General features: G+C 42.1%; 1 protein-coding gene across 1 annotated transcript in view; it reads left to right on the top strand.

The window, feature by feature from the left end:
• LY75 (lymphocyte antigen 75) overlaps positions 1-26,524 on the top strand; it is a 3,856,564-nt gene that overhangs the window by 319,943 nt on the left and 3,510,097 nt on the right. The gene's annotated exons all lie outside the window — the stretch shown is intronic.

The raw sequence follows: 26,524 nt of genomic DNA on the forward strand, positions 1-26,524 counted from the left end.
TACATATATCTGTAAGGGACGCTGATAAATTTGATGAAAAGCAGCTTGTATAAATGTCCTGAAGGAAAATGAAGATTCATTTGGAAGATTTAACTGAGCAGTTAAGCTTATCAGTTTAATAAAGATAATGCATGTAATTGGATTCTTGCACTAGTAAATTAGTGTCAGTTAGGCATGTGTGTATGTGTGTATGAAAGTAGTCTATACCAAATTATAAACTCAACAATAACAAAGGATTATAAAGATTAAAACTGGGGGAAGAGCTTAACTTTAATGATGTTAGTATGCAAAAAGATTATAATTGTCAAATTCAGTATTAAAATAATCAAAAAGCCTGAATAGGATGCAAAGCCTGTTGCACACAAGGAAAATCAAAACTTGAATCCATTCATATGGGGGGGTTATCCCATTACCAGTGACATAATCAACGTTGATGTCTGTGTGCTTCAGAGAAGCTGAAGACAGCTGTATGTGACCTTTCTAATTTTTGCTTTACTTGGGTGTTTTAGCTCCATCTCTTTTATGAGCCCCCTACAGATCATTTTGCAACATTTGTAATTATGAAATGATTCTACAAATGATTCAGTATAATATACTTAAAGTCAAACTATCTGAACCTAACTGGTAGAAAAATAGTCATTGAAACACAACACACTGAAATTATTGTGAAGGAATGCTAACTGTATGAAATAACAGTGAACTCACTGACCCTGTATTGAGGTGGATGCCTGAAAATATTAGCAAGTAGATATAACTATTTTAGAGAATTATACATAACAAAGAATGAATGAACAAATTGAATAAAGGTACAAGTTACATGTAGACTGCAGGGATCCAGCTGAAGTGCAGTTTATTCTCTGGCACACAGTAAGGTGCAGGTAGTGTGTTTCTCCATCCTCCAACAAAAGCATAGTGAAGACAAGTTATAAGTTAATAGCACTGGTGGCAGAAGAGTAGATCCTTCTCCCCAAAAAACATTTGTGCGCACAAACAAGGTAGTGCTAATCATAATAGCAGCGATCCTCCCCAAAAGCAGTGCTTTCAAGAACAAACACTGTACCAGAGTGAACCCTGAGAAGCAAGTCTTGACGTGTATGTCAGGAACACATAACAAGGAGGCTTATGATCAGAAAGACCCAATCAGTCATAGGAGCACTAAGTGTTTCACAGCTTTGAAAATTATAATACACTTACTGCTGCCATACAGAGAGCGGCCACCACAGAACAGCGACAGGAAACTGAAAGACCTTTAAATTCAAAAAATTCAGTCAGTTGAATGAAGTACTTGACTACATTTTAAAGCTCTTTGTGGTTCTTTATGTTGTTCTGTGAAAGCCACTGACTGCTGTTTATGCCCTTGTGCGAGATTGGAGCTTAACAACATTAAGGAGTGTTTAGCAAAAGCTTGTTAAACATCTTCTTGGCATAAGAAGTATGAGTAACGAGCCTGTCTTTTCTCCTAGCTTGGAAGATAATTGCATCACTCCTTGAACTGCATTTTAATAACTGGCTAGTAATAACCAGCCTGTACTATAAACGTCCATTTGTAACAATTTGGGAGGATTTGTTAGCTGACTCACTTTGTTTGGATCTGATTGGTTCGATATTAACATATCGGGTGGCAATTTCCCGGCAAAGCATGTCAAAAAGATTATTTACTCCTTTTTTAAGAGAGTTAATCAAAATGAGGAGACAGCAACTAGACATCCTAGATTTAATAACATTAACGTTATTACTGTTGCTCTACACCAATAGTCAATCCCTCCCTGGTCAGATGCGACCATAAACTAATCACCATGGAAATCCACATCTCACCCACTCCCCCCGCAAAGGTAACCACCTTGAAAAACTTCTCCAAAGCTGACCTTGGACTCCTAAAAACAGAGATGGCTAACTTCACGGCACCCATGCCAATGGAAAATAGCTGCATGACTGCCGAAACATACACCAATACACTATACGAACATGTAAACAAATGCATGGAACTAACCATGTCCAACAGAACCAAGATGCTCTCCTCCAAAAAAAAAAAAGGAAGCCATACTGGTGATCCCCTGCCATTAATAAACTCTACAACAGAAGGAAGAAACTGTTGCAGAAAAAGGTGAAGTCCCAAGACTGGAAAAACTTTCTTATTAGCCTCAACAAAAAGTTGAGATCCCTCATCAAATCCTCTAAAGCCAGCTATGAAGGCAGAATTGCGGCAGTCACTAAAAACAATCACAAAGCCTTCTATAGCTATATCAAGAACCTCCACAGCAATATCCAGAGTTACTCTGAGATACTGCACAATGGTACCTCCTATAGTCATCCAAAAGATATTGCCAACATGCTGACCGACAGATTCAGTGCCAGCTTTACCCCTCTCTCCCCCCCTAAAGGACCAATCACAGTAATGAAAGAATGCCAAGCACCCAACATTACTGCAGCACAAGTTAAAGCTGCATTGTCCAAGACGAAATATACAGCTTCCATGGGATCCGGTAATATCCCTGGCTGTGTTCTACATGAACTACAAAGCAAACTGGCACCACATTTATGTGCCCTGTACAGTCACAGTCTCACCTCAGGCTTTGTCCCTACAAAGTGGCGCACTGCTACAGTTATCCTTCTCCATAAAGGGGAAGCGACTGCAGACCCTGGGAATTATCACCTCATTAGCCTGACGAGTCTGATATGTAAAGCTGTGGAGCTTATCATCATGGACCTTATTAACAAAGATATAGGAAATCTCCAAACTCTAGACCCCACACAATTTGGCTTTGTGAAAGAGAGATCATGCCTGCTCAACCTGGTTGACTTCTTTGAGTCAGTCACCAGGGCTGGGGATGAAGGTAAGGCAGTGAATACAGCCTACCTCGATCCGGCCAAGGCCTTTGATAGCATTCCTCACTCAGAAATTATTGATAAACTCACCAAGCTAGGCATTATTCCCTATATCACTAGGTGGGTTGCTAATTGGCTCATAGAAAAGACAAAGCGTGAAAGTGGACTCCAAGTCAAACTGCTGACCAGTTATGAGTTGAGTCCCACAGGGTTCGGTCCTGGGTCCTCTCGTGTTCGGCATCTACTTCTCAGAAGTCCAGGCCAACACAAAGGGACTCTGGCTGACCAAGTTCACAGACGACTGCAAGCTGGGAGCCATTATTAACTCCCTAAGTGATGCAGACATCCTATAGAAAGGCTTCACTGAGACTGATGACTGATGTAAAAACCATGGTCTTAAGCTTAATTCCAAAAAATGCGAAGTCATCCCCTTTGGTAAAAACTCAGTTCCCACTAATTACCACATCAATGGGAGCCCACTGAACACAGAAGGCATTGTAAGAGATCTGGGAATGCAGGTTGACAGCAACCTCTCCTTTGACCAGCACATTGCCACTGTGGTCAGAAAGTCCTTCTATGTGGCACATCTCATTACCAAGGGTTTTGCATCCAAGAAGAAAGAGGTCATAGTCTCTCTCTACTCTTCTCTTATTAGACCAATCATTGAATATAATGCCCCATTTGGCAAGTACCTCACTAGACACCTGCAACAGCTGGAGAGGCCACAGAAGTACCTCACGAAGAGGATCATAGGCATTAAACACATGTCCTACACGGACAGACTCAAATGACTTCAGGTATTCTCTGTCTCATATCGCGTACTTAGAGGCAATCTCTGCTTGACTTACAAAGCCATATCTGACCCAGCTCTGTTAGAAATGCTACATCTAAAGAAATCCCAGTCCCTCCACACCACACACTGCAGAGACCTCAACCTTATTACCACAATCAACAGAACATGCTGGAGGGACAGGTTCATAACCCAAAGACTGCCCATGCTATGGAATAGACTTCCCATACATATCAAGCAGAGCACCTTGCTGACCCTCTTCAAGAGAAATCTTGATGAGTGGATGGGTAATAGAAAGTTCACTCCGGGGATCACTACAATGGCTCTACTTGATAGAGGCACTGGGAACTATTTCTATGGGCTAGGCTTGTAAAGGCTCCAGGGCCATTAGCCTAGTACACACCTGTGAACCTGTGTATAAAACTAAAGGGGTTAAAAACATTTTAACTGCTTGTATCTTGCTGTCCATATCCATATATCAGAGCTTCCAGTTTCTCAAGGTTTGTACTACCTTTTGTTAAGTCTCTTCCCACATATCCTTAGCTGCCACACCAGAATCCTTTTTAATCCATACTCCTAAGTACTTCATTTTATCATGTCCCCATAAATATGGATATTGCTGAACCAATTCATGTGTAGGTACACAAATTACAGCTAATGCCTTTGTTTTTGCTTCATTAATTTTGTATCTCAAAAAGATTTGAAACTGCCTCAGAATATTCCACAACACTGAAATGTCCTTTCCTGATTTTATCATAAATAAATGTCATCGGCAAATAGAGCCCGCTTTTCTTGACTACCATACCAATTATATCCTTGAATTTCTGAGTCCCTTATTTTCTTTGCCAATGGTTCTAAATATAATGCAAATAACAAAGGGGGAAAGAAGACAACTCTACCTGGTTCCATTGCTCAAACAGAAATTATCAGAGAGGGACCCACCCACTTTAATTTCCACCTGCAGTCCCTCATATATCATCCTAATCGAACGTATCATTTTATCAGGGAATGCAAATGCTTCCATTGCCTGCTTGTAAACTCCCAGCTTATTCTGTCAAATACTTTGTCTGAATCAAGACCCTTCAACAGCAGTGGTATTTTCTTACATTCTGCTTCCCTCGGGATTGTCAGTAAATGTTTGCCTCCCCTCCACAAAACCACATTGATCCATATCTATCAGTTTTGGCATCACCTTTGCCATTCTTTTAGCCATTATAGACACAAACGCTTTATAATCGGATTTAGGATTTAAATGGATCTGTATGAAGCTTGATCTGATGGATCTTTACCCTCTTTAGGTATTACAGCTATTACTGCTTTCTTCCAGGATGTTGGTGCTTCTCCTCCCCTTAAAATACTGTTCAACAAAACCTTCCAGATCTTTATCATTTTTTCCCTTCTAGCTTCCAAACATCCACAGGAATACCATTGATTTTATTTTATTTATTTTTATTTATTTATTTGACATTTGTTTACCGGTGTGGTCTGACTGGGTCTATAGAACCCATTTTCAGCAGAGGCCCAGGGAGAAAAGCTCCACATAGAGTACATTACAAATACAGTATAATCTAATACAATAAAAATTACGTTAGAAATGCTATACAAAAAATAAGTTGAAAGAACAAACTGCTACACGATGTTGCAATATATTACTACATATCTAGACAATTCTATACAGTTAAAACACTACAGTCAGTAATAGTCACTCTCACCATATATGATGTAGACAGTGTCCAAAAAAGTAGTACGTAGGTAGTGCAGTGTGTGACATCGACTGTAATAGAACATGCAAAATAGAATGTTAGTTTCAGTTAGCAGCCAGAAAGTTAGTGATGCAGATAGATAGTGAGAGAGAGTTAAGAAGAATAGAAGCAGTAAACCCTGAGCAGTAGCTTAAGGATATGGTATAGAAGCAGAGAAGGAGTTAGAAGACCCTTAGGATCTTGCAGTTTGTGAGGGATTGAAATGTGACAGAAAGAGGAAGACCTGAGCATTAGGCAGGCTTTATGCAGGAGCAGAGTCATGTATTTTTGAGATGATTTTTTTAAAGATGCTTTGAAATGGGTTAAGCCAGTCATAGACGTGGTAGCTAGAAGTAGTGAATTCCAAAGTATAGAGACAGAGTATGAATACAGAGAGTGACCAAGTTTTTGTGTAGGTTTTGAGATAGCTGAGAGATTTTTGTCTTCCGATGGTAGGGATCGATTTGGTGTGTAAGGTGTGACTAGATTGGTTAGTCCAGGGAAGGCAGTAGGCTTGAAAATAAGGTTGTGTAAAGTGTATAGCTGAATAAAAGCAAGTTGGTTGGGGAGTTCAAGCCAGATTAATTCTAGGAGTGCACAGATACCACCAAATAAAAAAGACAAAAAATACCACTAGCGACAACAGCCACAATCACAGAGCAACACTGGTAGAAAATATATTTATTGCACTTAGCGCTTCGGCTCCCAGGCCTTCACAGAGTAAAAAACATTACTAAAACACAGGTTTAAATACAGAAAAGCATAATAATCCATCCCACTGCTAATAAGTTAATTAATTAATTAAATAGTTAAACAATTAAATTACATATTTCCAATTGCATTCTTCATTTAACCCTATGGGTTCCAAGGTATTAAACTTAAGAATATACATAGTTTCTATCCTCAGAATTTTATCCTTTAAACTTACATTTTCACCCATCAATATTTCCACCTTTTCCAAGATACAACCTGAAATTCCTTCAGGGTTAGAATTTCAGAAAAGTGATTGCCCAAAGGGCTTTCCACTTTCACATTTCTAATGTCCCTCACATGTTTTTGAAAACGTACTTTGAAACTTCTACTACTTTCTCCAATATAAAATTTGTTGCATCCACATTTTAGAGTATAAATAACACCTACAGTGTTACAATCAAAATTTATTTTAACAGTAAAAGGACATCCATTAATTTTGATGAAGGAGCTAACAATATGTGTACATATAGAACATTTTTTTTGCAAGAAACCATACCAACAACAGAATTCACTTCTCTATTTAAATTAACATTGGGTAACTCAAAATAGTTATGTACTATCATATCCTTTAAATTCCTAGCCCTTTTATAAGAGGCTATAACCTTTTTAGGCAAAAGCAGGCTTAGGTCTCTGTCCCCAAACATAATGGGCCAAAATTGTTTAACAATATCCACAACTCTACAACTAATAATGTTATAAGTTGTGACAAAGTAAACCTTTTCAGGAATTTCATGCCTCAGATTAATAACATTTCCATTTACAACATTTTCATTTTTAAAGGACGTCTGATGACTAGTATTATTATTCTTGCATCTTTCTAAATAATTCACATTCTTAGGCAATCTAAGTAACATCACTTTATTTTTGGCTTTTAACACTATTAATAAACATCTTTTCAGTTTCTAAAATTTCCTGGTGAAAAACATCATCACTACTACAGAGTTTATGAATTCTAAGGAACTCATTATAAGGCAATACTGTCATAAGTTGGAGAAGATGACAGCTATTGCCATATAAGAACTGATTCCTCAGTTCAAACTTCCTATGTAACCCAGTCTCTAACTTATCGAGTTTAATATCCAGGAAGTTTACCTCAGTTCCCAGCTGTATGCCATCAGACTCAAGGCCCATCTTATTAACCTGCAAGTTTTCAACAAATTTTAAAAAGTCCTTATGGGAACCATCACACAAAAATATTAAATCATCTAGAAATCTGAAATAAAGCAAAACATGAAACCTATAGAAAATGTGAGGATATATATAATCATACTCAAACTTGGCCATGGTAAGATTGGCATACATGGGGGCAAAAGCTGCTCCATGGCCGTACCCTGCAGTTGGTGAAAAACCTCCCCATTGAAAACAAAAAAAATATTTTTTAAGCAAAAAGCTACTAAATCTATAACAAAATGGGACACAGGAATCACCCAGAAAATAAAAAAGAGCCTGGATACCCACATCATGTCGTATATTTGTATAAAGGCTTTTCACATCTATGCATAACCAAAACATGGAATCCTTCCATTGAAAGCCCTTTATTTTAATCAAAAAATCTGAACTATCCTTTATGTATGAAGGAATGCTAAGAACATACTTTTTCAAATATTCATGCAAAAAAACACTAATACATTTCAAAAAATATTTCTCTGCAGAGACAATAGGCCTCCCAACAAGGTTATCCAAATCCTTATGAGTTTTCGTTAAGCAATAAAATACAGACATTTTTGTATTTTCAACACCAAATTTCTTAGTGATGTCACTAAATAAAAAGTAACCTAAATGATGACCTTTATTCAACAATAAAATATACTCCTCAATAGCTTGGAAGTAGCAAGAAATATCACATCTTTTATAAACTAGTTCATCATTTAAATGCTTGCAGCACATATCCAAATATTGTTTAAAATTTAAAATTACTATTTGGTTACCCTTATCTAAAGGCTTTACCACAAAGTTCCTATAATCACAAAATTCACAAAACTCTAACCATTGTCGTTTATCTAAATTATAACATACACTAGATTTAGTACGCATACAAGTCTTGTATTCTTTTTCCATTTCAAAACTAACAGTTGAAATGTAAGTTTGAATGTAATTGTTAGAGTAAGGGGGAATAAAAAGAATGTGTCTGGATACTGCTGGTGTCAAAATTAGTGTAAGCATTACTCACACATTCATCAGATTCACTTAATATAGATACACATGAATGAAAAGAATCATCGCCAGAAATATCCTGGTTCACATTACCTACATATACAACATTATTTTTAGCAAAAAAATCTCTCAGATGAAATTTTCTCCCAAATATAAAAATCTCCCCTCTCAAAATATGTAATCGAGGCAAAGCAGTGGGAATGAAATTCAAACCTAAATCTAAAACAGACACTACTACTTCAGAAACATAACAATCAGACAAATTCAACACAAAAGTGTTATAAAATTCAGTTCCAACGTTTACGTTTATTAAAATGTCCTTTGTAGTTATCTCCAGAGTTTTTCTGTGGTCCCTAATCTCCTTGACCCCGCTTACCGCTGAAATTGGTGTTAGGCTTGGAATTAGCCTGTTGGTAATCGTTCCGAACTTTGCGTTTGAAATCTGTAGAATTCCCGGCTTCTGGTAAGGCTGGAAAGGGTTCCTGTTTTCTGTTATCTGTGCCCTGTTGTTCTACAGCTTCCAAAGCTGCAAAAGACACCGAAGAGGAGGAGGCAGAACTATTATTACGGCTTCGGTTCTGTTCGTTCTTAGATACAGACCATTTACCATGATATTTGACCAAAAAAGCTTGGTCCAGTTTATAATCTTTCATGTCCCAATTAATTTTAAAACGTTTGCGTTCTACAAGCCCCTCCTCAAGATCTTTAAGCACCACATTAATGTTTTTGAGCATATCATCTAACTTAGTCAAAGAAACAAGTGGCTGCAATTGTTCACTCACCCTGAGGATTTCATAGGTTCATAGGAGGGTACTAGGCTATTGGCCCTAGGGCCTATATAAGCCTAGCCAAAAATGTACCCTGGCTTTCACCACCCAAGAAAATTATTTTCCTGCGCCCCTGTCGAACAGTGCCACAGAAGTGATCCCTGGGGTGAATTTCCTATCTCCTATCTAATCATCAGGATTTTTCTTGAAGAGTGCTAATGAGGAGCTCTGTTCGACATAGATAGGTAGTCTGTTCCAGAGTATGGGAAGTCTCTGGGACAGGAATCTATCCCTCCAGCATGTTCTGTTTATTGTGGTGATAAGGTTTAGGTCCCTAGAGCGTGTAGCTCAGAGGGATTGGGATTTCTTTAAGTGGAGCATGCCCAACAGCTCTGGGTTTGACATAGCTTTGTATGTTAGGCAGAGATTGCCTCTGAGTAGGCGATATGCGACGGAGTAAAGCTAGAGTTTTTTGAGACGGTCTGCGTAGGGCATCTGTTTGACGCCAGTAATCCTCTTTGTGAGGTATTTCTGTGGCCTTTCCATTTGTTGTAGATGTCTTGTGAGGTACATACCAAAAGGAGCGTTGTACTCTATAATGGGTCTAACGAGTGATGAGTAGAGGGGAACAATGACCTCTTTATTTCTGGATGAGAAACCTTTTGTGATGAGGTGAGCCACGTAGAAGGATTTCCTGACCACTGTGGCAATGTGATTATCAAAGGAGAGACTACTGTCCACCTGTGTCCCAAGGTCTCATCACATTTTCAGCGTTAAGTAGACTACCCGCTATGTGGTAGTTCATGGGTAGAGAGTTTTTACCAAAGGGGATGACAATGCACTTTTTGGCATTGAGCTTCAGGCCTTGGCTTTGACACCAGGCATCTGTCTCAGTGAGGCTCTTTTGTCTCTTTTATGTCCACGTCGTTAAGAGTTTTGATTATGGCTCCTAGTTTGCTCCTAGCTTGCAGTCATCTGCAAACTTTGTTAGCCAATGACCTTCTGTGTTAGCCTGTACTTCAGAGAAGTAGATACCAAACAGGAGAGGACCCAGGACTGAACCCTGTGGTACTCCACTTGTCACTGGTCTGAAGTCAGATTTGGAGTCTGCTACTTTCACAGTGTTGGTTCTGTCCATGAGCCAGTTGGCAACCCATCTTGTGACATAGGGATTTATACCTAGTTTAGTGAGCTTATCTATAATTCCAGAGTGTGGGGATGGTGTCGAGAGCCTTGGCGAGATCTAGATAAGCTGTGTGAACCACCTTACCCTCATCTATGGCTTTGGTGACTGCTTCGAAGAAGTCAATCAGGTTTAGGAGACATGATCTGCCTTTTACAAATCTGAACTGGGTAGGGTCCAGAGTTTGGAGATTACCAATGTCTTTGTTTATGAGTTCCATGATGATACGTTCCATGGCCTTGCAGACCAGGCTCATCAGGCTAATGGGGCGGTAGTTCCCGGGGTCCGTCGTGGCTCCCCCTTTGTGGAGTGGGATAACGGTCATGGTGCACCATTCAGTGGGCACAAAGCCTGAGGTGAGGCTGTGATTGAACATGGTACTTAGGTAGGGTGCCAGTTCATTCTGTAGTTCATGTAGAATGCAGCCTGGGATATTGTCAGGTCCCATGGATGCTGCGTTCTTGGCTTTGGAGAGTGTATTTTTTACCTGTGCAGCTGTGATTACAGGAACTTTGCATTCTTCGAGTATAGAGATGGGCCCTCTAGGGGGTGAGAGGGGGGTAAAGTTAGCACTGAACCTATCGGCCAGGATGTTGGCAATATCAGTTGGTTCTGTATATTTAGTGCCATTGTGCTGTAACTCAGAGCAGACCTGAGTGTTGCCATTGAGATTCTTGACATAGCTATAGAATGCTTTGTGGTTGTCTTTAGAGTCAGTGGCAATTTTGTTTAACTAGGTTTGGATGATTTTATGAGGGATCTCAGCTTCTTACTGAGGTTGGCCAGGGCGTTTCTCCAGTCATGGGATTTTACTCTTTTTTGCAACAGTTTCTTTCTTCTGTTGTAGAGTTTGTTTATGGCAGAGGACCACCAGATCGGCTTCCTTTTTTTGGAGGATAGCATCTTGGTTCTATTAGGGATAGCATGATCCATGCACTCATGTAAGTGCTTATAAAGTGCATTTGTGTAAGTTTCAGCAGTCGTAACTCTATTGTCCATCTGCATGGGTGTCATGAAGTTTGCCACTTCTGTCTTAAGAAGTGTGAAGTTGGCTTTGGAGAAGTTTTTTACGGAGGTTTCCCTAATTGGGGATGGGGGCGGGATGTGGATATCTAGGGTGATTAGCTTGTGTTCGGATCTGACCAACGAGGAATTGACCTCTGGTGTGGAACACCAGTTGCCCATATTGGTAGTGACCAGGTCTAGGATATTACTGCCCTCTGGTGGGGGTGTGAATAAGTTGATCCAAGGCGTTGGAATTTATGAATTCCAGAAAACGTTGAGCAAAAGAGTTGGTACATGAGTAGTTTTCCCAGTTAATGGTGGGGTAGTTGAAATCGCCCATTATTAGGGTGTTAGGTCATACCCTAATACTTTCCAGTGTATCAAGAAATGAGGAGTGGGAATCCTGGGGCATGGTGGGGGGTCTGTAGCAAGCTACAATTTTGATTGCTGTCTTGCCCAGAGTTAGTTGCACGTGGATAATCTCGGATGCATTATGCTGTTCAACTAGCCTGGAGGTGTGGATATCCTTAATGAATATGGACACGCCTCCACCTTTAGTGCTTCATTTTGGGTTAGGTGGCCGAAAGTTGTGGTATGAATTATAGCCTGGTAATGCAGGGGTGCTCTCTGGAGCTTTGAACCAGGTCTCTGTCACTGCACAGATGTCGATGTTGTCCATTTTAAGAAGTGCGCTGAGTGAGTGCATTTTGAGGTTTAGACTTCTAGCATTGAGTAGCATTACCCTCAGATTTTGCTTGCTTGTACCTGTTACAGTGGTGAATTTGTCATTTGAACCTTGCCTAAAAAAGGCACTATAGGGGTGGCAAGAGCCTTAGCCAGTATCCGGAATCCCAAGGGTGACAGGTGCAAGCCATCTCTGGCAAAGCATCGTGGTCTGTCGATCATGTCATCCCAGGCAGACAAATACTGGATCCTCTTAGAATGACACCAGAAGCTTAGCCAATTGTTGAAGTCAATCATTTTGTCCTTGTACTGTGGCATCATTCTGGGTGATGTCAGGATGCTACTCAGGGCCAGGGGCATACCTGCCTGGGCTACAAGATCGGAGAGCTCCTCCATGTCTCTTTTCATGTAGTCCAGGGAGGTACGTCTCAGGTCATTCACACCAACATGGACAATGACAGTGTCATATTTGTACATGTTGTGGAGTGACCTGAGTGCATGCGTAATGTGGCGGATCCTGGCACCTGACAGGCAGCTGACAGTAACTTTCTCCTTGTTTAGCCTGGTGAGTGGAACATCAGTGTGCCTGACTATAGAGTCACCTATGACTAGAGTGTTGGGTACGTTGTTATGCCTTATGGGCTGTGGTTGAGTGGCACACTGAGTTTGTGGGCAATGTGTCATTTGGGTTGTGTTGGGGGGGGGTGAAGTTTACTTGCATTTCTGCTGTGGAGGTCCCTGATGCTTGTGCAGGTTTTTATTGAGAGCCTCCGTGAATGTAGGTGTGTGTTTTGTGTTTCTGTGCGTCTGTTTTGGTGGTGTAGGTTTTGAGGGACTATCTGATGTGTGTGGTGTGGTGCAAAAGTTTACCTTCTCCTCTTGACTGTCTAGTCCAGTCTTAGGTTCATAGGTTCGTACTAGGCTATCTGCCCTGGGGAAATTATAAGCCTAGCCCTATTCTGTATGGCTTACGCCACCCCTTGATTTGAGTATACTGTGCCCCTTTTAAGGTTTAGTTTACTGTGCCTCTGTCTAATAGTGACACGGGAGTAATCCCTGGGACAAACCTACGATCCCCCGTCCACTTATCGAGATTCTTCTTGAAGAGATTCAGTGAGGTGCTCTGCCTCACATAAACTGGAATTCTATTCCAGAGCGAAGGGAGCTTCTGGGTTATGAACCTTTCCCTCCAGCAAGTTCTATTTATTTCTGTGCTGAGGTTCAAGTCCCTCGAGCGTGTGGCTCTAAGGGATTTAGATTTACTGAGGTAGAGCATGTCCATTAATTCTGGATTTGACATAGCTTTGTATGTCAGGCATAGATCGCCTCGAAGTAGGCGGTATGCAGCTGAGTAGAGCTGGAGATTTTTTAACCGAGCAGCATATGGCATCTGTTTGAGACCCTTGATCCTCTTGGTGAGATACTTTTGGGGTGTTTCTAATTGCTGCAGGTGTCGGGTAAAGTACATCCCAAAAGGAGCATTGTATTCTATGATTACCTCTCTTGATCTAGATGTGAAACCCTTCGTGATGAGGTGGGCTATGTAGAAGGTCTTTCTAACCACTTTGGCAATGTGGTTTTCAAAGAAGAGATTGCTATCAACTTGGGTCCCCAGGTCCCTAATAACTTTCTCTGTACTTAATGGGTTTCCGCCTATGTGGTAATTTGTGGGCACATTGTTTTTGCCAAAGGGTATGACTATACATTTTTTGGCATTTAGCTTTAAACCATGGCGCTGGCACCAGTTATCTGTCTCTGTGAGACCTTTTTGAAGGATGTTTGTGTCAGCTGGAGAGTTGATTATGGCGCCCAGTTTGCAGTCGTCTGCGAACTTGGTGAGCCATAGTCCTCCCACGTTTGCCTGTACCTCGGAAAAGTATATACCGAACAAGAGTGGTCCAAGGACAGAACCCTGTGGGACGCCACTTGTGACCGGTTTCGAGTCGGACATGGCTCCAGCAACTGTCACTCTGTGGGTTCTGTCTTTGAGCCAATTTGCGACCCATCTTGTGACATAGCGGTTTATATTTAAGCTGGATAGCTTATCTATGATGCCCCAGTGGGGTATTGTGTCAAATGCCTTTGCAAGGTCCAGATAGGCTGTGTGGACTACCTTCCCTTCATCTATGGCTTTGGTGACTGTTTCGAAGAAGTCAACCAGGTTCAAAAGGCAGGATCTGCCCTTGACAAAGCCGAACTGGGTAGGATCCTAGTGTCTTGGGTGAAGAGAGCTTTGCTTCCAGTTTGGCAATATAAGTGCATCTCTCACAAGTTGTAGTGTTGGGTGGTAGGAGGAGAGGGTTATCTGTGTACATGAGGCAATTGCTGTATTACCCAAGATGCCCAGATTCATCAGATAGACAGGAGAAATCACTAGGAGCTGACCCTTAGACATGCCTGGATAGGTGCTTATTTATTAAGTACTAAAAACTGTTTTCCTCTAGACAAGTGCGGAAAGTTGAGTGCTGTAGTAATTTGCAACTTATTTAGTGCTTACAACGAGTTTTGAACAAGTGCTGAGTTCAAAGAAACAGATTTGAGTGCTGAAACTAGAAAACCGGCTAGTTCTAAGAAACAAAATTTAGCTAGAAGGCTTCCCTCCAAAACAGAAAGGCTTGGGGGCTCAGAAGCCTACAGACAGTTTAGACCACTTATAGGAAAGGCAGGAAACATGCTTAAAAATTTTTTTTTCTTTAACAGATGCTCTCTTTGTACACAGTAGGAGTGTAGGAGTCCCTGAAATCAGAATATGATCTCACTGCACTCAATTGAGTGAGCAAATGAGATGGGCCCAGAAGGAGTATCCAAAGACAAACTTACAAGAGGGGTGGGCAGTTTCAAAGCCACCAAGAACTAACTGACAAAACAGAGTCAAAACTTCCAGTTCAGTTAATATTCACTGTAACACAATAACTCAATTTAAATGCCGTATTATCTGAAAAAAGTGCAGATAAAAGGTACTTAAATTCTCTTATATGTCCAGTGGAATACAGCTAGATGTTAGCCGGCCAAGCTGAAGATTTTAAGCAGAAAATATTCCTAAATGTACCACTTATAAATAGGCAATGACAGGCTATCAATGAATGAGACTTCCCCACCTGCAATTACTAACAGCAATAAAATCTAGCAAGCACTAACTGACAAAACAGAGTCAAAACTTTCAGTTCAGTTAATATTCAATGTAACACAATAACTCAATTTAAATGCCGTATTATTTGAAAAATGTGCAGATAAAAGGTACTTAAATTCTCTTATATGTCCAGTTGAATACAGCTAGATCTTAGCCAGCCAAAGCTGAAGTTTTAAGCAGAAAATATTCCTAAATGTACCACTTAAATAGGCAATGACAGGCTATCAATGAATGAGACTTCCCCCGCGTGAAATTACTAACAGCAGTAAAATCTAGCAAGCACTAACTGACAAAACAGAGTCAAAACTTCCAGTTCAGTTAATATTCAATGTAACACAATAACTCAATTTAAATGCCGTATTATTTGAAAATGTGCAGATAAAAAATACTTAAATTCTTATACGTCCAGTTGAATACAGTTAGATCTTAGCCAGCCAAAGCTGAAGTTTTTAAGCAGAAAATATTCCTAACTGTACCACTTAAATAGGCAGTGACAGACTATCAATGAATGAGACTTCCCCCGCCTGCAATTACTAACAGCAATAAAATCTAGCAAGCACTAACTGATAAAACAGTCAAAACTTCCAGTTCAGTTAATATTCAATGTAACACAATAACTCAATTTAAATGCCATATTATTTGAAAAATGTGCAGGTAAAAGGTACTTAAATTCTCTTATACGTCCAGTTGAATACAGCTAGATCTTAGCCAAAGCTGAAGTTTTTAAGCAGAAAATATTCCTAAATGTACCACTTAAATAGGCAGTGACAGGCTATCAATGAATAAGACTTCCCCGCCTGCAATTACTAACAGCAATAATATCTAGAAAGCACTATCTGACAAAACAGAGTCAAAACTTCCAGTTCAGTTAATATTCAATGTAACACAATAACTCAATTTAAATGCCTTATTATTTGAAAAATGTGCAGATAAAAGATACTTAAATTCTCTTATACGTCCAGTTGAATACAGCTAGATCTTAGCCAGCCAAAGCTGAAGTTTTTAGCCCATTTCTTCCTTCAGCTGATGTTTTTTAAGGTGGTCTCGTTCTATTAGGATTTGAATCCATTCAATAGAGCATCGATGTGAAGCCTCAATCCATCTTTTGCGAAAGGCCATATCCTCAGGACTATTTACATAAAACAGTGTGACAGGAGGTTTAGAAGCCCTTAAACCTCTTGGGATTATATTGAGGTCTAAATAGCGTTGCAAATACAAAATGTTAAAGTGGGTACTATTCTCTTTACACAACAAACGCTCAAGTTGATCTCTCACATTGAAGGCTTATGCAGATAAACAAAATACATTAGAGGTACCCACTTTACCAAACGGATCCGCACACTGCTGATTGCGTTCACCCATAAAGTGATCCCAGACACCCTCTGGTACTGCTGTGCTCACACTGGCTTGTGGAATATTCAGCCTCGTGGAAGTGCCTTCACCCAGTCTATTATTTTCCTGTGACTCAGTGACATACTGTTCCATAGACTTCTGGGAACGATCCACAAATGTTTCTCTAAAAATGCAAGGAATATTATGGCAGGGGTCAGTGGCCATGGCCCCTTAAAACGAAGCACAAATACCACCAAATAAGAAAGACAAAAAATATCACTAGCGACAACAGCCACAATCACAGAGTTACGCTGGTAGAAAATATATTTATTGCACTTAGCGCTTCGGCTCCCAGGCCTTCACAGAGTAAAAAACATTACTAAAACACAGGTTTAAATACAGAAAAGCATAATAAACCATCCCACTGCTAATAAGTTAATTAATTAGTTAAATAATTAAACAATTAAATTACATATTTCCAATTGCATTCTTTATGTAACACTATGGGTTCCAAGGTATTAAACTTAGGAATATACATAGTTTCTATCCTCATAAGTTTATCCTTTAAACTTACATTTTTACCCATCAATATTTCCACCTTTTCCAAGATACAACCTGAAATTCCGTCAGGGTTAAAACTGTGAAATTCGGAAAAGTGATTGCCCAAATGGCTCTCCACTTTCACATTTCTAATGTCCCTCACATGTTCTTGAAAACGTACTTTGAGGCTTCTAATAATTTCTCCAATATAAAACTTGTTGCATCCACATTTTAGAGCATAAATAACATACAGTGTTACAATCAAATTTTCTTTTAACAGTAAAAGGACATCCATTAAATATGTTAAATTTTAATTCTAGGAGTGGTTTACAGTGGTGTGTGTGATATTAGTTAGTGGCAAACTTTGCAACTTTGTTGTAGCACTGTTCCAACTTGCTTAGGGTAGAATTTTGTAAGTTAGTTAAGATAGGGGCACCATAAAGAAGGGAGGGAAGTCAAAATGTTTTTGCAAGGGTAGTTTTGGTTGCTGCAGTAAAGAAATGTTTGTTTCTATATAAGAGTCCTAGTTTTTGATGAGTTTTGTTTATATTTTGCTTGTATATGGGGGTTAAATTAAAGTTTGTCAATGATAACACCCAGAAATTTGGTTTCCTGCACTGTTCTATGACACTGTTGTCAGATGCAAGGATGTTGAAATGATCAGTGACAGGGGAGGGGTTTTGGGGATGAAAGAGTACTAATTTTGTCTTCTTTGGATTAAGAAAGAGTTGGGCATTTCTTAGCCAAGAGTCGACTGCAGTAAAGGACAGTTGAGTTTTTGAAAGTAGTTCTGGTAGTGATTGAGCAGTGCAGATTATGGTGGAATCATCAGCGTACTGAATGAGGGTCCCAGGGTGAGAGGCAGTGTGAAGGTTGTTTGTGAAAATGTTGAAGAGTAGGGGGTCCTAGGTTGGAGCCTTGGGGGACTCCAGTAGTGTTGTGGAGGAAGGGTGAGAGTTCATTGGACCATTTCACCGCTTGTTTACAATCCTTGAGGTAGCTCTGAAACCATTTTACTCTGTTATGTGAGAAGCCTAGGTTACACAGTGTGTTCAAAAGTAAGGGGTGAGACACTGTGTCAAAGGTCTTGGAGAGATCACGGAATACTGAGGCTGTATAGCATCCTGCATCTCTGGCCTTGTTCATGGTGTCTGTAAAAGATAACAGGGCTGGAGTTGTGCTGTGGCTAGGTTGAAAGCCATGTTGGGTTTTGGTTACAAGATTGATTTGATGTTGTTAATCTTCTTCCCATTCATCTCTGATGGGTTCGGTTCTGAGCCCTCGGAACTGAGTCGGCCTAATACCAAGCTCGCGTACACCAAAAACTCTCGAGCTAAGCTGCTACCCACAATGCCATTCTCCCTGTTACCTCAGATCTCGTTTGCTGCATAGCCATATAGCAGCGTTTCACTGAACTCTCCAGCCAAGTGTTATATTTTATTGATAATTGTGTATTTTGTGAACTTTCTTTCCTAATCTCACTCTTTTATGCTTATTTTATCTATCTAGCTCTATCCATTGGGTATTTCTTATACCATCGTTGGTACGCCCTCTCCTTACCCTTGTGGAATCATTTGATACCATCGTTGGTACCTTTGTATTTCTTCCTTCTTTCCTTTTAGTTTCTAGTAGTGTGTGTTTTTTTGTGTGTATGGAAATGTCTGATAAAAAAGGGACTTTGGGGTTTAAACATTGCACCTCTTGCAATGGCAAACTCCCTAACAGCGACTCACACGATGACTTTGTTTATTGTCTGGGGGTTTCTCACTTCTCTGTTAAACCTCCTTGCCAGATTTGTCTACGTTTTAGTCAGTGGACGTGGAACGAAAGGAAAAACAAACTGATTTTGAAAGGCCTTTTAGTTTCTCCTTTCTAAGAGGCCCTTTCTGTGTCGGAAGTCTCAACCCCTCCAGTGAAGGACAAGAAACATTCCCATTTGGATCCCTCTTCACTGGCTGGTGATAAGGGCAAGTCTCACAAACAGAAGGCCCACAAATCTTCACTGGAGCTTAGGATTGCTTCATCGGCTCCAACTACGACTACTGCTTCTGTTCCGAGCTCTGCTCCAGTTGCCACTTTGACCGAAGTCATAGACATTACAGAAATTTGAATGTCGGCGCCACCTTCAGCACTGACCTCTATGGCACCGGCCCTGCCTTCCATGTCAACTACGGCTCCGACCTTACTTTCTACAATAGCTACGGCACCAACTTCACCTTTTACCTCACCAAAAGCGGTTTTGACCCACACAATTCCTTTGGAACAGATAACTTAGACTCTGAGTGCCTCCTCGGCACCAAGTCCCTTTTCTGCGCCACTGATTCCTCTTTTACCTGTCTACAAGTTAGAGATTATGGTGCCACTAGCTCAAACACCATGCTCCCAATACTCCCCTTCATTGGATCTGTTCCTAGGCCAGATGTACAGCCCCTTTCTGGACCGACCCGACTCTTCTTCATGAGTGTCCACGAGGTCCACCAGGAGTCTTTCCGAATTTGATATGGTGCACCTGTGGATCAGCTGTTGACAGCCAGAGCGATAAATATTCCTAAGACTCACCCCACTTTGGGGTTTGGGTCTATCGCTCCCAGGACTCCCACGTATACTCCTCCTTTGGATCCATCAGTTCCGAAGCCCATTGCTCTGATGTCCTTGGTGGAAACCCATTCCTAGGCACTGACAGTGACTCTCACTGAGGCTTCGAGGCCACCCCTTTGGGTTTCGGTCTCAGAATCAAGGTTGGGGGGTGGAATCCTCGGTTCTGAGCATGGTTCCAAGTGTTTTATCGGTTCCGTCCTCTGATCCGGGGATGACGTCTGCCCCAATCTTGCTTGAGGCTCCATCCCCGGGAGTGGGTCTGATGGAGCGGGGTGTCACCCCGGTTCCAAGGTTGTTCTACTCTATTCCAGGCTTCCATTCCTCTTTGGGCAGGACTGCTTTCCGGATGATAAGGTGCTTGCTTCAGGAAGCGCTCCCCCTATGTCGGAACTTCACTCTGCTTCCTCTGAGCTACCATGGGCCACCTCCCCAGGACACCGAGAGCAGAAGCCTCAGGAAACCCCAGTTCTAGGTACCCATCCTTCCGAGTCTTCCTCAGATATCCCCACTGAAGAACCTCCTCGGAAGAAGTGTAAGTGGAAACACATTGACTGTCTTGAAGAGTCTTTAACAGAGGATACAGACTACGATGATGGGGGGGTCCCCACGGTCACCCCCCTGACGATGTCTCCTTTGGAGACATCCTGGAAATATTGAAACAGAGGGGTGACTGGAAGCCCTTTAACCCTTCCTTGGAGGAGTCCGTCTTCCTGCAGGCTTTTCGCTCTCGGCCTTTTACCTCTTGGGTGACCCCCACCTGCCGACTAGTTAGTCTAGCTCGTGCAGCGTGCGTGGAAGAACCCTGACTCTATTGAGGCCATTCCCCGGAGACCAGATACGATTCTTTCCCCACCAGAGGAGCACCCCCACTGGTGTAGAGGTTTGCCAGTTGATGGGACATGTTTCCCTGGGACGTTCAACATTGTGCGGTTCGATATTAGAAGATCGATGTTTAGGTGTTCGATCACCTAAACATTTGGTCTTCTAATATAGACCCCCCTGAACTACTTGGCACATTTCACAAGACTCCAAAGAGATCTGACTACCAAACTTTCTGGAGCTCTCGCTGGTCAAGTTTCTGACGGGGTACGAGATAAGGTTGCCTCCCAACTTCCCACCCTTGAATTTATCTCCAATTCTTCCATGAGGTTGCTCTCTCACACAATCGAAGGGGCAGCTAGAGCTGTAGGTGCAGACATAGTCATGAGGCATCATGCCTGGATGCGCATCTGTAACCTCACGGACTCCTTCAAGTCCTCCTTTTTGAACGCCCCTATTGAGCCATCTTCCTTATTTGGTTCTAAAGTAAAGGACACACTGGCCAGGTGCGAGCAGGATGGAAAGACTTTGTCTGCCATTGGCCTGCATTTTTCCAAGCCCCAACGTTCTTTTTCCAGGAACCAGAGGATTGGGAAAATATGGCACAAAAAATCTCAAGGTCCTTTCCGTAAAGGACGTGGCGAAGATTCCCCTAGAGGCAGAGGGGATTCCAGTAGTGAAAGGTGTCCCTTTAGGGGCAGAGGGGGTCCCCAAAATCAAGACTGCAACGATTCTTTCTCCAGGTGGTCTTGTCAACGCTCCTGAAGCGTTGTCCGATTGCTTTCCTCTGGAAGCAGTCGGGGCTCGTTTCTATCTGCACAAAACTGCCTGGCACTCTATTACAAAAGATCGGTTGGTGCAGAGAATAATCTCCAGAGGCTACTACATCCCTCTAACCTCCCGTCCAAAACCTTCAAGAAACCTTCCTGGTGTTCCACCCAATCAAAGGGGAGAAGCAGCTTCAGAGATAAGAAAGCTGTGTCAAAAAAGAGTCATCCAACCAGTCCCTCCAGACCAATGCAGATCCGTTTTTTACTCAAGATTCTTTTTGGTGCCAAAAAAGATAGGGGACTGGATACCCATTCTGGATCTCAGCCATCTAAACAAATCAGTGGTTCAGACTAAATTCCGCATAGTCACTATTCAATATATTCTCCCTTTTTTTACAGGAGGATGTTTGGATGTGCTCTATAGACCTCCGGGGATGCGTATTACCACATCAAAGTGGACAAATGCTCCAGGAGTCTCCTTTGCTTCCGGCTAGGAGCCAATCATTACCAGTTCCAAGCCCTGTCATTCGGTCTCTCAACGGCCCCCAGAGTGTTCACGAAATGTCTAGCAGTGGTGACATCTCATCTGAGACTTCAAGGATTCCAGGTGTTTCTATATTTAGAGGATTGGCTCCTCTCCGCCTCCACCAAGCGTCTTCTGACCATGGCCCTCCATTACACACTCTCACTAGTGGAGTCCCTAGGCATCACAGTACATTGGGAGAAATCCAACTTACAACTTTCCCAACAGCTGGAATTTATAGGGGCAGATGTTCTTCATCTCACATTGCTGCAGTCCTTACATTTGGGTAGTCCGCTGTCCTCGGTCGGCCCGAATATCAAAGTATAAGGCTGACGTCGGTCAAGGCGCATTTGACTGACATCAGGACGTCAGGGTACAAATGCGCATGACCGACGTCATATCCTCAGTCTTTTTTGCCGCATGGTCCGATGCAGAAGCAGCATTGCAAGTGCCGGTTGGCGTTCTGAGATTTTTCGATTTCGAAGTTTCAGACCGAGTTCAAAGTTGGCTAAGTACCCGTTGGGAATATTTTAGTTTTTCTTGCCTCAGTTATTTACCGGATGTCAGAAAAAGTCAATAATTGCATTTCTTGTGGGAAACAGATACCGCATAGAGATTATCATACTTTGTGTATTCCTTGCTTAGGGCCTGAGCACGGCGTTGTTGGCTGTCGCTCTTGTGCTAGATTTAATAAGCGCACTATAAAGAGGAGGTTGGATTGTGCAAGGTTAGTCTTTGGGAAGCGGTGCAATTATAAAATGCCGTTGGATGCTCCGCCGCTTCTTCAAGAAGCGCAAGGACAAAGCAGTTAAGCCTAGGCTAGAAGAACCGTCTGTACGGACGCGGTTCTTTAGAGGTGTCGGTGGAGCGGTGGCTCCACCGGAGGTTTCTTTGTGTTCCAGGGTGAGACTTTATTATTGCAAGATGTGGCCTCTCAGGAGGCGAGTCAGGCTGAGGGGCTTCTCAGGTTACTATACTCCCTCCCTTCCCAGGGTGGCTAGGCCCTCTCCTTCTGTTTCAAAGGCTTCTCCCAGGGGCAGGCCAGGTTTGGCTTCAGTTGGTGTTACTAGCTCTTCAGGAACTGTGCCCAAGAAGCATATGCTTAAAATGGCAGAAGATTTGATTACTTTGATTAGGGGTTCTATGCCCCCTCCTGATAAGAGACCTAGGATGAAGCCTGAGCTGGGGGTTTTGAGCAGGCTTCGATGTTTCAGAGTCTTGACTGAAGACTTGCAGGAGTACTCTCCTTATTCTGATTCTGATGTGGATGATTCTACTCCTTCTGCTTCTCCTCCTGAGGATTTTTCTTTTTCAGAAACTCTTCATTCCCTGAGGGAGCATTTTAAGTGGGAAGGTCAGGACTTCTCTGATTCCAGGAAAAGGCTTAGGGAATTTTGTGTTTACCCCAGCATAGGCCTTTGGCTATACCTCCTGTTTTGGATGTAGTGGAAGATGTTTTTTCAGAGGCTTCTCTTAATCCTGATTCTTTGCCTCCTGCTCCTGTTAAGCGGATAGGTATTACAGGGTGCCTGAAGCTCATAAGTATCTTTTTAAGAGTCCTAGGGCAGACCCAGAAACTGTTAGCCAGGGGCCTAAAGGTGTTAAGGCTTCTGTTGTAAAGAATCCGGTTCCTGCAGACAAAGAGGCTAGGGCCTTGGATAGATGGGGAAAGAAAGTTTATACTTCTTCCACTCTTGCTATGAGGGCTTTGAATTGCCAGTTTCACATGTTGAAATACCAAACTATCTCCTTTCACAATTGAAGTCTAAGGTTGATGCTCTGGCAGTTGGTATTGATTGTAAAGAGTTGCAGGATTTAGTACATGTTTCTGAACAGGTGGGTAAGCATTCTTTGCAATGTGGTTTTGATGCTGTACAAGCCTCGTCTAGGGTGGCTGCCACTGGGTCAGTTCTTCGCAGGCACGCCTGGCTAAGGGATCAAAATTTGTCTGAACATGTTAAAACAAGGATTTTAGATGCTCCTTTACAATCTGACGTGTTGTTTGGTCCTCCTGTTGAGTCAGTTTTAAAGAAAATGGAAGACAAGGCTAAGTCTATGCAGACTGTTAAAGATTTTTTGCAGGTCCAGCCTCCAAAGTTTAGTAGAAATTGGCCTACTAAGGGGTGGCGTATCCTTCTTATGATTCCCAGTCTAGGGGTAGATCTAGACGTGGTAGGGGCAGAGCTCAGGGCTCTTTCAGGCCTAGAACAGGGAGTTCTCCTGCACAGTCTTGGGTGAGGGCAGGGGTCAGTCCTTTCGTAAACAGACCCAATGACCTACCTTTTCAGCTGCCAGAGCCTTCTCGTCTGGCAGCACCTTTGGGAGGAAGGTTGGCACTTTTCAAAGAAAATTGGAGTTTAATTACCCAAGACAGATGGGTATTGGATATCATACACCACGGTTACAGGTTTTATTTCCATACCTTGCCTCCTTTCAAAGGCATGCCAGACGTTCCTCCTCAACAAAGAATAGAGGCTCACAAGCAAGTTTCTCTGTTACTCCAAATAGGGGCCATACAGCCAGTCCCTATGTCAGAAGTGGGCCTAGGATTTTATTCTCGCCTGTTCCTAGTACCAAAGAAGGGGAACACGTGGAGACCAATTTTAGATTTATCTACCCTCAACACTTATCTGGACATTTCCAAGTTCAAAATGTTGACGTTACAGCAGCTTTTACCTCTGCTGGGCAAGGATCATTGGATGGTAACTTTGGATCTCAAGGAGGCTTACCTTCATGTTCCTATCAGACTAAGTTGCAGGAAGTATCTGCGTTTTCGAGCTGGGACTTCTCACTATCAGTTCTCTGCATTGCCCTTTGGCTTATCTACTGCGCCCAGAGTATTCACGAAAGTTCTGGCTCCAGTGATAGCTTTCTTCAGGCTAAAAGGAATACAGATCTATCCTTATTTGGACGACTGCCTGATTCTGGCTCAAGGAAGGAAGAGCTTCTTCATCATTTGGAATATGTGATAGCAGTGCTAAGATGCCTGGGGTATTCTGTGAACGAAATAAAGTCCAGTCTAGTACCCTCTCAGGACATGTGCTTTCTGGGTGTGAGACTGAATACAGCATCCCAGATGGCCTTTTAACCCCGGACAAACAAAATAGTCTATCCCTTTACTTCCATCAGCTATCTCATCAGTCCGGGCTGACTGCAAGGACAGTCCTTCAAGCCTTAGGGTTCATGGCATCTTGTATTCTGGTGCTTCCCAATGCCAAACTGCATATGAGGAAGCTGCAATGGTATCTCAAAATGTATGGACACAGCACTGCCAGGATCTAGACACTGTCATTCAAATAATACCTTGCATTCAAAAGGAATTTTTGTGGTGGGCTCAGGAATGTCACCTAAACAAGGGACTCTCTGTGACCCGGCCAGAGGCGAGTCAGATTTTAACGACAGATGCCTCAGACAAAGCTTGGGAGCTCATCTAAATGGAAAGTGGATACAAGACAAGTGGCCTGCCAGACTACAACATCTACATATCAACCTGAAGGAGATGTTAGCAGTCCAGTTTGCATTAATAGCTTTCAAGGATCTACTTCTTCCAGGGCAGGTGTTGATTCTAACAGACAACACAACTGTCATGTGGTACATCAACAAGCAAGGGGAACGATTCTTATCCTCTATGCAGGCAAGCAATGATTTTGTGGGAGACTGCTCTCAGTTTACAGCTCAATCTTCAGGCAAGGTTTCTGCCAGGAGCACAGAACTCCTTAGCAGATGTGTTGAGCAGACAATTATGGATCCCCACGGTGGAAATTGGATCCTCATGTATTTCAGAAATTGACAGTGTCATGGGGAACTCCAGACATAGATCTGTTAAACTTCTCCACTAAACCATCAGCTGCCAAAGTTTTGCACAAAAAGGTTTCATCCCACAGCTTGGAAAGTGGATGCTCTTTCTTTCAATTGGAGCAATCTTCATGTGTATGCATTTCCTCCTCTGCCTCTCCTCCCAAAGGTACTTCTAAAGGTCAGACAGGACAAGCCAAGGATGATTTTAATAGCTCCAGATTGGCCTCGACAGCACTGGTACCCATTACTGAGAAGTCTGGTACGGAAGCCTCCATGGCCTTTGCCTTTGATTCCACACCTGTTGTCACAGGAGGACAGCCATTTGCTGAATGTCAAACTTCACTCTCTTCACCTAACAACCTTTTGAGCCTGCAGCTACTTCTGAGTTGAAATATTTATCATGGAAGACTGCTTTTTTGTTGGCAATTACCTCTGCAAGAAGGGTTTCTGAATTGCAGGCCCTTATGGCGGTTGAGCCTTTTTTGATTTTCCATAAGGATAGGGTATCATTACGTACTAATCCTTCCTTTATGCCTAAGGTGGTTTCTAGTGTGGCTTTAAACCAAACTATTCATTTGCCTACTTTTTATGCAAATCCCCAAAATAAAGGGGAAAAGATTTTGCACACTTTAGATGTACACAGGCAGTTGCGTTATTATTTGGACAGAACTAAAGGGTTCAGGCAGTCTCAGCAGTTGTTTGTTTCTTTTGCTTTGAGTTCTCAGGGCAAGCCTGTGTCAAAACAAACTATTTCTAAGTGGATTGGGTTTTGCATTGCTTTCTGTTATTCCCATCATGGCAAGGAGGTTCCAGCTGGGATTAGGCCTCATTCCACTAGGGCTACTGCCACTTCAACAGCTTTTTGAGGGAGTGGCAACCAAGGATATTTTGGAGGCAGCTACTTGGAGTTCAGTGCATACTTTCTCTAGGCATTATCACCTGCCACTTTACTCTAAATCCAGGGCTGGTTTTGCCACTGCTGTTTTGCAGGGCATTTTGGCAGCTCCTGCTTCCTTGTAGTTAGCCATCATCACTTACCTCTGCTTTGGGATTCTACCCAAGTGTAAGGACTGCAGCAATGTGAGATGAAGAACATAGTACAGTTTTGTA

This window comes from Protopterus annectens, chromosome 6.part0, assembly GCF_019279795.1.
Source record: "Protopterus annectens isolate FY-2018-M chromosome 6.part0, PAN1.0, whole genome shotgun sequence".
Taxonomy (NCBI): Eukaryota; Metazoa; Chordata; order Ceratodontiformes; family Protopteridae; genus Protopterus; species Protopterus annectens.